This window comes from Hakea prostrata, chromosome 1, assembly GCF_041222555.1.
Source record: "Hakea prostrata isolate BN-2017 chromosome 1, UWA_Hpros_2, whole genome shotgun sequence".
Taxonomy (NCBI): Eukaryota; Viridiplantae; Streptophyta; class Magnoliopsida; order Proteales; family Proteaceae; genus Hakea; species Hakea prostrata.
The window spans coordinates 28,629,550-28,639,739 of record NC_142600.1 but is presented as its reverse complement, the minus strand read 5'-3'; the positions used below and the strand labels follow the sequence as shown (position 1 = coordinate 28,639,739).

Genomic DNA, 10,190 nt, shown 5'->3' with positions numbered 1-10,190 from the left:
TTGTAAATTCATGCAATGTGACAAAAATGAACTAAACAAAATGCAATATGTTGAGCCTAAATGAAAACAACACCCAATGAATACTATCACTAAAACAAAGACAAAATACTCCTAAATCAAGCCATCTCAAGTATAAAAGTTATAAATCTTAACTCTATTTCATAGAGTTATCACACCCCCAAACTTAAGACATTGCTTGATTCCTCGAGCAATAAAGACAAATGAAAACAACAACTAACTACTAATGAAAGTACGAGGAAATCAAAAGAAAAGAAAAGCAAATAACCCGGCTTAAGCATGCAATAGGATGAGTGTTAGACAGAAGTCGCCTCTCAATCTTTTTCTAAATTTTCAAATCCAACACATCTGGCCAATAACACTTAGATGTCATACTTTACTCATCAGGATGCTCTCAAGTGTGTGTGTGAAAGTTAAGGATCTTGCCCCGCATCACCCTAGTATGCCGATCATGGTCATCATTTAGTTCATTGATTTAATATGTTGACCAAATGATTACCTCTCCACTAATTAGGAATCCATATCTTTTTACAACCCCAAGAACTTGTTTCATACTCTTTTGAGCATTTGACCCCAAACTTATTATTTATGAACTCTTTTTTTTTTTTTTTTTTTTTTTTTTGTTTATGTTGTCATCTTGCCTTTTACGCAATATCGCTCATTTGTGATGAAGATACCCGGTTACTCAACAAGATCACAAACAAGAGTGCCTTGCATGCTCATATTTCGGGCCACTGTTGACGTCAAAAATACACATGGGTTACATGCATATTCCTGGTTACTAGGTTGCCCAAAACAGCGGAACATTATTCTTTTCTTTTTTTTTTTTTTTTTTTTTTTTTTTTTTTTTTTTTTTTTTGGTGCTCATATTTCGGGCCACCGTTGACGCCAAAAATACACATGGGTTACATGCATATTCCTGGTTACTAGGCAACCCAAATCAGCGGAGCATTATTCTTTTAGGGAAGGGAAGGGGTCAAACATCAATCAATATTCACAATGCACAAAGTTCTTGGAAACAACCAAATGGGGATCTCTAATGTGTAAGTCTTGAGGTTCTCATTTAATCAATTCTAAAATCCTAAAAACTCTCACATTGATCCATCTTTCCCCAGGTTCTCTAGAGCTTGAAACATCACTTGGTGCATCAATAGTATGGCATCACAAACATGAGTAAATGCAGACATCAGATCATTATAGCAAAATTGTGCTAAGATTTCCAACAAAACCAGAGTAAGAGGCACTGACATTCACATTACTTAACAATCATCCAAATTTCATGAAAAGCCGATTAACTACACAAAACATCTACCCAAAACAACTACTCTAAAACGGACAAAGAACTTTAAACTATACAAAAAAAAAATCACAAAAAACTGAGAAATTAACCGTTAACTCGGGACATCCATATCATGAAGATAACATATGCAATTAAAGAACTTTACCCCCAAACTAAAGATGAGCAAGTGTCCTCACAAATAAAGAAAGGAAAAAAAAAAAAGTAAGGTAATAAAAGGAAAACACAATAAAAGAAGAGAGAGAACGGAACTTCCCCGAACAAGCTAGGCCTCATCATCATCATCATCTAATGAATGGAACTCATCATCGCAGCAGCTGCAGCAGCTTCACTTCATCCTCCTCATCTATATTAGGAATGTAGTTCCCATCTTGGCCCCAAGGATTAGCGAAGAGGTAGTTGGGAAAAGCCGGAAAAGATTGGAACCGGTTGCTATTCATCCTTAAGTTAGACTCAAGGGCGCGATCACGGGCAGCCACATAACGCATATACCCAAGGAAGAGGTCACGAGTGATTTGATGTTCCAACATCATTTGAAATTGGGTGGCTTCTACTTGATCTGAGGCGCTGCTCCAATTGAGTGTAACTAGAGGATGGAGCACCGAGAGGTAGAAGAAGTGGGAGGAATGGCTGATGCCGCAGCAGGAGGTGGTGCACTCGGAAGGGGGAGCTGCACTAGGTGTAAGCATGCGAGTGATACTCGAAGTGTGTGATGGCACCTTTGTTGAGTGTATGGACATCGAAGCCCGCACATCAACATGGTTAGCCAAACATAAAGCAAGAATTAAACAGGGAAAAGCTAAACTACCACCCCGCCTAGCAAAGACAAGCACAAATGGCCTCATGAATGCGATGACCCACATTAACCCGACGCCCTTCCAAAATAGAGTGGAGGAGCAAAGCTCTATCCACCGAAACATCCGACTATGCGTGGAGGGCATCAAGTGGGTCCGTAAAAAATGGTACCAAATTTTGGCTGCCGGTTGCAAGGTGTGGCGGGCAATAGTTAATGCACCTTGGGTGGAGGAGGACCACCCGTGCCATGAGAACATAAAGTCTGGATAATGTTATGCATGGCGCTTGGATCTCGCTGAAGCAAGATAGGCATTGTGCTCATCCTCCACATTGGCCAATGCATAATAGGCATTAATGGATGGTCCATCTATAGGTATGTGCATCCCCCTAACATAGACTTGATCCCGAGATGGGGCAGGGAGATTGGCATAAAATTCGTGAGACTATGGAAGGGATGTAGGCATCGGGATGGGTGCAAAATTGTTCCCAATGATGCCTAGCTATAATGGATGGGATGAATGGAAAGGCTTGGGCTTCATTGGGTTTTAATTTGAACCCCTTCTCCGGTAGAAAGTTCTTGGTGGAGATGGATGTGAAGCGGTTCTCAGCTAAGGGAGAGGCAAAATAAGAGGGACTCATTGAAGCACTAGAACTAGGGTCCTGCTTCGCTCTTCTTCTTAGGGGCCATTTCGAATGGATTGCACAGGGTTGGCCCCTAACAACCACTATTGAAGTCAAACAAACACTAAAACAGACCTTAGCTAACAAAAACACTGCAACAACTAATCAAACAAATTGTAGAAAATAAAAAAAATAAAAATAACTAATCAAACAAACACTAAAACATACCTTATCTAACAAAAACAGAGACACCATAAAAGTAGAAAACAAGAACAAACAATTAACAAACAATGAACTATAACTAAGCAAACAAAAACAAACAAACAAACAAATTCTATGTTGTTTTAGGTGCAAATGGCAAGCATAAAAACAGAGAGGATATGAGCATAGGGTAACGATGACCCGTAAATGCTCAGATTGGTGTGTGCAAGTGATTGTAGCTCCAAAATAACACCTAAACAAATAAGAAAAGTTGTATATACCCTAACGAAAACATACACTAAGACAACATAAGAACAAACACATAACCCACAAACCACAAATTAAACATTCAACAAAAACACAAAGAAATCGTAAAGTTCAAAAATATAGAATGAAAGAAAAGAAATGGGGAGAACACTTAGCTGATGTGGTGTAGGGAAGATGAAAGGTCGAAATACCACAAAAACATGCCCGAAACCCAGTACAGCACCGGTAGTCCTCTGAGAAGTGATTCGAGGATGGAATGGGGGAAAAAGTTAGGGTTTTTGTGAAAGATGGGCTATCGGTGAAGAAAAAGATTGCTTTGGTGGGTGAATGTAGGTAAATGGAGGTGTGAAAGTCTTTGAAAAACAAAAAAAATGGAAGAGAAGAGGAGGATGAGTTGCAGTGGAGGAGACGATGGAGTTATGAGAGTTGACGAAGTGAGTCGAGTGTTTCGTTGATTTGGATTTGAAATGAGAGGTTTTATGGGTTTGGGTTGGTATTGGTTTAGAAGGGTTTAAAAAAAATGAAATTGGTTCGAATCGGGATGGGTTCAAAGCAGGTCTCGATAGAAGTTAGAAGTGTATTTTTGATGGGTTGGTTGGGTTTGAGATGAAACCGGGTCGGGTGAGTGGTTTAATCGTTGTTGTAGCTTTGCTGCAGCTTTGCTATAGCAACGAACACAGAATGTAAGTTTCAACAGAGAATAGAATGTGTTAACAGAACATGCAAGACCCGTAGCTGAGGGTCAAAACTTTGTAGTAGCATTGTGGCCACATTGCTACTACAAAGATAATGAAATTTGCCGGATATTGAAACATGCTCTGCTCAAATAGCTTGGATTTAATGATAAATTTGGAAAAACACCCAATCACTCTCTTTTTGTTCCCCACACTCCCTGCACATCAAAATATACATGTTAGCAAATTATCTATCATTCATTTTATTTATTTATTTTTATTTATTATTATTTTTTTTTTAACAATAATGAACTAATAGCACACAATTAAACTAAAAATAATGAAATCTAAGTGACCTCCCTTCTTTTAAGCCTCTTGAAGGTTGATTGAAGATTTGTCCCGCTCCAATGGTGCTCCCCAATAATGCTTGATTCTCCCGCCCATTGACTAGAAATTTCCCGTTAGAGATGCCCTCTTGCAACTCCACCGCTCCATGTGGAAATACCGTCATTATTGTAAAAGGACCCGACCATCTTGATTTCAGCTTTCCCCGGAAATAATTTGAGTCTGAGTTGAACAGCAGAACTTGCTGACCTGGTTCAAATACCCTCTGCAAGATTTTCTTGTCATGCCATTTCTTCACTTTCTCCTTGTAGAGTTTGGCATTTTCATATGCTTGGAGCCTGAATTCATCAAGTTGATGGAGTTGTAGCATTCTCTTCTCACCAGCCAAAGTAGAGTCAAAATTGAATTTCTTAATTGCCCAAAGATGCCTTATGCTCTAGTTCCAATGGTAGATGGCAAGCCTTTCCAAACACAAGTTGATATGGTGACATTCCAAAAGGTGTTTTGTAGGCAGTCCGGTAGGCCCAAAGGGAGTCATCTAACCTTATGGACCAATCCTTCCTTGTTGGGCATACTGTTTTCTCCAAAATCAACTTGATTTGTCTATTAGAAACTTCAGCTTGTCCATTTGTTTGGGGGTGATAGCTTGAGGCAACTTTGTGACGAACTCCATATTTAGACAATAGAGCTCCAAGATATTTGTTGCAAAAATGTGAACCTTCATCACCGATTATGGCTCTTGGAGTACCAAATCTAGTGAAGATATTCTTTCTCATGAAGTCAATAACCACCTTTGCATCATTAGTTGAACAAGCAAGCAGCCTCCACCCACTTGGATACATAGTCCACTGCTACTAAAATGTAAAGATTGCCATATGAAGGAATAAAAGGCCCCATGAAATCAATTCCCCAAACATCAAACAATTCTACTTCCAAGATATTGGTTAAGGGCATTTCATTCCTTTTTGAGATGTTTCCCACTCTTTGACATCTATCACATTTTTGAATGAATTGATAGGCATCCTTGAACATACTTGGCCAATAAAACCCCGATTGCAAGACCTTTGCCGCTGTCCTATCTCCTTGATAATGTCCACCATATGGGGAGTCATGGCATTGCCTCAACACATCCTCTACTTCTACCTCAGGGATACAACGCCTCAATATTTGATCTGCACATAGCTTAAATAAGAATGGTTCATCCCAGAAATACCTTTTAACCTCATGTAAAAATTTCTTCCTTTGTTGAGTGGGCATCATAGGGGGTAGAAGTCCGCCGGCTAAATAATTAGCAAAATCAAGATACCAAGGTGTTGAGAGGGAAACAAAGAAAGAGTTGTTCATCGGGAAGACTTCTTTAATTTCAAATTCAGCTGCTTGGTTTGGATTTTCCAACCTAGACAGATGGTCACCACTTGATTCTCGGCCCCCTTCCTATCTTTTATCTCCAAATTGAACTCTTGAAGCAATAAGATCCATCTAATCAGCCTTGGTTTAGCATCCTTCTTGTGTATCAAATATTTGATGGCTGAATGATCTCAGGTGAACACAATGACCTTTGCCCCCACTAGATAAGCTCTAAATTTGTCAAATGCAAACACAACCGCCAAGAGCTCTTTTTCGGTGACAAGTGTAATTCAGCTTGTGCTCCCGATAGGGTCCGACTAGCATAATAGATTGAATGGAATACCTTATTCTTACGCTGTCCCAAAACTGCTCCTACAGCCCAATCACTAGCATCACACATGACCTCAAAGGGAATAGACCAATCCGGTGCCACAATGATGGGTGTAGAGATCAGCCGCTTCTTCAACTCTAAAAATGCCTGTCATACATGCTTCACTAAAGCCGAACCGACTTTCTTTTTCAAGCAAAGCTACACAATGGTTTAGATATTTGTGAAAAATCTTTTATGAACCTTCTATAAAACCCAAAGATGTCCAAGAAAGCTTCTAATCCCTTTCACACTTGATGGTGGTGGTAATTTTTCTATAATGGCAACCTTGGCTTTATCCACTTCTAGACCCCGTTTGGAAACCTTGTGTCCAAGAACAATCCCTTCTCTAACCATAAAATGGCATTTTTCCCAGCTTGAGGACTAAATTGGTTTCTTCACATCTCTCCGTAGAACTTTTGCCAAGTGAGTGAGACATTCATCATAAGTTTCTCCAAAAACCGAAAAATCATCCATAAACACCTCTACAAATTGTTCCACCATATCGTTGAAAATGGCCATCATACATCTTTGGAAAGTGGTCGGGCATTACAAAGACCAAAAGGCATTCTTCTAAAGGCAAAGGTACCATATGGGCAAGTGAAAGTGGTCTTATGTTGATCTTCAGGAGCAATGGCTATTTGATTGTACCCCGAGTATCCATCTAAGAAGCAATAATACTCTTTTCCAGCCAATCTATCAAGCATTTGATCAATGAAGGGTAGAGGGAAATGATCTTTCCTTGTAGCCTTGTTAAGCTTCCTATAGTCCATACATATTCTCCACCCACTCACTATTCTTGTAGGTATCAACTCCTTATTATCATTCTCCACAACCTGTCATTCCTCCTTTCTTGGGGACACATTGTACTGACTCACCCACTTGCCGTCCGAAATTGGATACACCACCCCAAAGATCTAACCATTTAATGATTTCCTTTTTGACCACTTCCTTCATAATTGGATTCAGCCTCCTTTGATGCTCCACAGAATTATTACAGCAGTCTTCCAAAGAGAATTTTGTGCATGCAAATTGATGGGCTGATTCCCTTGATATCCGATATGGTCCATCCTAATGCTTTGCTGTATTTCTTCAAAGACTTTAATTAACATATCTTCTTGCTCTGCTGTTAGCACCGCTGAAATGATAACTGGAAGTGTCTTTCCTTCACCCAAATAGGCATACCTAAGGTGTCCCGGAAGAGGCTTCAATTCTAACACAGAGGCTCTTCAATTGATGGCTTAGGAGATTGAGTTGCATGCTCGAGATAATACAAGAGGATCAAATCCATTCTTTCTTAATGTCTCACCTGGTCTTGCATCTAACCATTTAATGTAGCTACCTGCTTCATCACCCACTTGTGAAATTTCAGATGTTAATGAAAGCTCTAATGGATCTTTACTACCCTTTGTCTCAACTTCTTCTAAAACCAGCTCCTCTATGATATCTACCATTGAGCATTGCTCTATCTCATCCTGAGATTTCATTGCCTGGAGAACATTGAAAGTGACTTGCTCTCCATTTACCCTCATAGTTAATTCTCCTTTATGCACATCAATCAAAGTCTTTCCAAAGTGGCCAAGAAGGGTCTTCCAAGAATGATGGGCACATCTCTATCACCTTCAAAATCAAGAACAATGAAATCAGCAGGGGAAGATGAACTTATCAACTCTTACCAAGACATCTTCAATTTTTCCTTCAGATGAGCTAAGGATCTATCACCCACCTGAAGTGTTACCGTAGTTGGCCTTGCTTCTCCCACACCAAGCTTCTTGAAGATTGACATTGGCATAAGGTTAATGCTAGCTCCAAGGTCACAAAGGGCTCTCCCAATATAATTTTCTCCAATAGCACAAGGAATGGTGAAACTCCCAGGATCCTTTAATTTTTGAGGAAGCTTGTTCAAAGAAGAAGGCACTACTCTCTTGTGTCATGGCTACTGCTTTCAAACTCTCCAAATCTTTTTTTTTAGAAAGGATGTCTTTCATGAATTTCACATAATTTGGCATTTGTTCAAGTGCTTCTACCAATGGTATATTGATGTGGAGCTCCTTCAAAACATCCAAGAATTTCTTGAACCGATGGTTTTGTTGCTGCCTTTGAAATCTTTGAGGAAAGGGGGTGGTTTATAAGGCACTTTTTCTCGGAGAACCCCGTTGCAATGGAGCCGTAGCTGGTGGTTCAACACTTTGGTGTTCAAAATCAGATTGGTCTTTTTGAACAGCCACCGGATCTTCCTTTTCCCTTTCTTCTTGGACAGATTAGTTTCCTTCGGTTGATTGGACTTAACATGAGGTGGCTCTATATATTTCCCACTCCGTAATGAAATAACCTTGCAATGCTCTTTGCCTTCCCGCCTAGGGATTTTCAAAGATCACTTGGCAAAGTGATCCTTGAGGTCTGTTGCTTAAAGCATTAGCTAGCTGCCCAACTTGATTCTCCAAATTTCTCAATGAAGTCGCTTGGCTCTGAATAATTGCATCATTCTTTGCCATGTATTCTTTCAATAGGAGCTCAATTGATGAAGAAGGTTCTATAGGCTGAATCTTCACTTGCTGTTGAGCACTTGGAAGTTGATAAGGTCTAGTTGGGGTAGATGATGGGCCTACATTCTGTCCTTGACCATTCCAAGAGAAGTTAGGTGCTGCCTCCAACCAGGATTATAAGTGTTGGAATATGGGTTATTAGCTTTGCTGAAATTACCAACATAGTAGGCTGATTCTCGGGTTAGATGGACAACTATCAAAGACATGCTCCCCACCACAATATGTACAAGAGACTCGCTAGATTTTGTTGTGGTTGTACAGTTGCAGCCAAGTTTACAGATTTTAACACACTAGTGAGAGATGAAACTTGTGCGATTAAGGTCACACCGCATCCAACTCATAAATTCCAGCCACCCTCTTACTTGCAAAGCAGCTTCTTTCAGCTGGCCATTGGTAGTTGTTGTTGGCCATCCTTTCCAAAATTTCATAAGCCTCATTGTAAGACTTTGCCAATATAGCCCCATTGGCTGATGCATCAACTATGGATCGAGTTTGTCCACTTAAACCATTGTAGAAAGTCTCCATCCGAATCCAATGAGGAATGCCATGATGAGGACATTTACGCAAGAGCTCCTTAAACCTCTCCCATGCCTCATATAAAGACTCACTATCCAACCGTTGAAAACCAGTTATGTCATTTCCCGAGCTTGGCATTCTTTGTTGGAGGGAAGTACTTCATCAAGAACTTCTCTACCAAGTCATTCCATGTAGCTACTGATTGGGGAGGTAAGGAGTTCAACCACGCTCTTGCTCTATCCCGCAATGAATAAGGGAATAGCTTCAATCTCAAAGCCTCTTCAGTTGCTCCGTGTATCTTGAAAGAGTCACTTACTTCCATGAAGAGTCTAAGATGGAGATGAGGATCTTCTCGTTGAAAGCCCACCGAATTGTCCCACGCTTTGAAGCATTTGGAACATCACCGGCTTAAGTTCAAAATGTAAGGCTTGAATATCTGGCCGTACTATGCTTGGATTCAGCTCATGCAACATGGGGACAGCGTATGCTCCGATGGCTCTATCTCTATCATCACCCTCACTGCCATATTAGTCTCATTATTATTCAATCCATTTCTCACCGCTTCAGCCATTGTTGGAACTGCTGCTAGGCCTCGTTGCTCCCTTCTTCTAGCTCGAAATGTCCTTTCTATTTCGATGTCAAAGGGTGCCAACTCTTGATCGTGCAACGTGTTCATACAAGGGTAAAAACACCCGAGAATAAAAGGAAACTAATATCAAAGTAAAGAAATTTCAGAGATAGATAAAACAAAAACTTACTTCTACACTAATTATCAAAGACAAAATTCCCCCAACAACGGCGCCAAAAACTTGTTGCTTGTATCTCAAGATATTACGCAAGTATACGTGACGCAATCAAGTAATAAATGATAAGTACAAAATCGATCCCACGGAGAATTATATCCTTAACTTTCAATGTAAAAGTAAAATTGATTTAAATGAAATTAACAAGGTTGATTGGTACTTGACTAACTAAATAACCAAATGACAGTAAAGAAAACTAAGGAACTAAGATGTAGATTTGAGCAATGGAAGAAACTTAAATGAGTGACAAGTGTGTTAGGAATCAAGTTTCCTTCCCCTAATTTTAAAACACAAATACTAAAGCAATACTACAACCCCAAGATAAATCAAGAACTTGGAATGAATGGCAATATGGTATTTTCCAATACACATAAGCTAGCATCCTAAATCAAC

At 39.8% G+C, this 10,190-nt stretch overlaps 1 non-coding gene across 1 annotated transcript; it reads left to right on the top strand.

Annotated features, from left to right (window-relative positions):
- Positions 1 to 9,019: 9,019 nt before the first annotated feature.
- Positions 9,020 to 9,127, top strand: LOC149028628 (small nucleolar RNA R71). Its single transcript, XR_016171283.1, has one exon. It is a non-coding gene; the product is annotated as a small nucleolar RNA R71 (small nucleolar RNA).
- The last annotated feature ends 1,063 nt before the right edge of the window (positions 9,128 to 10,190 follow it).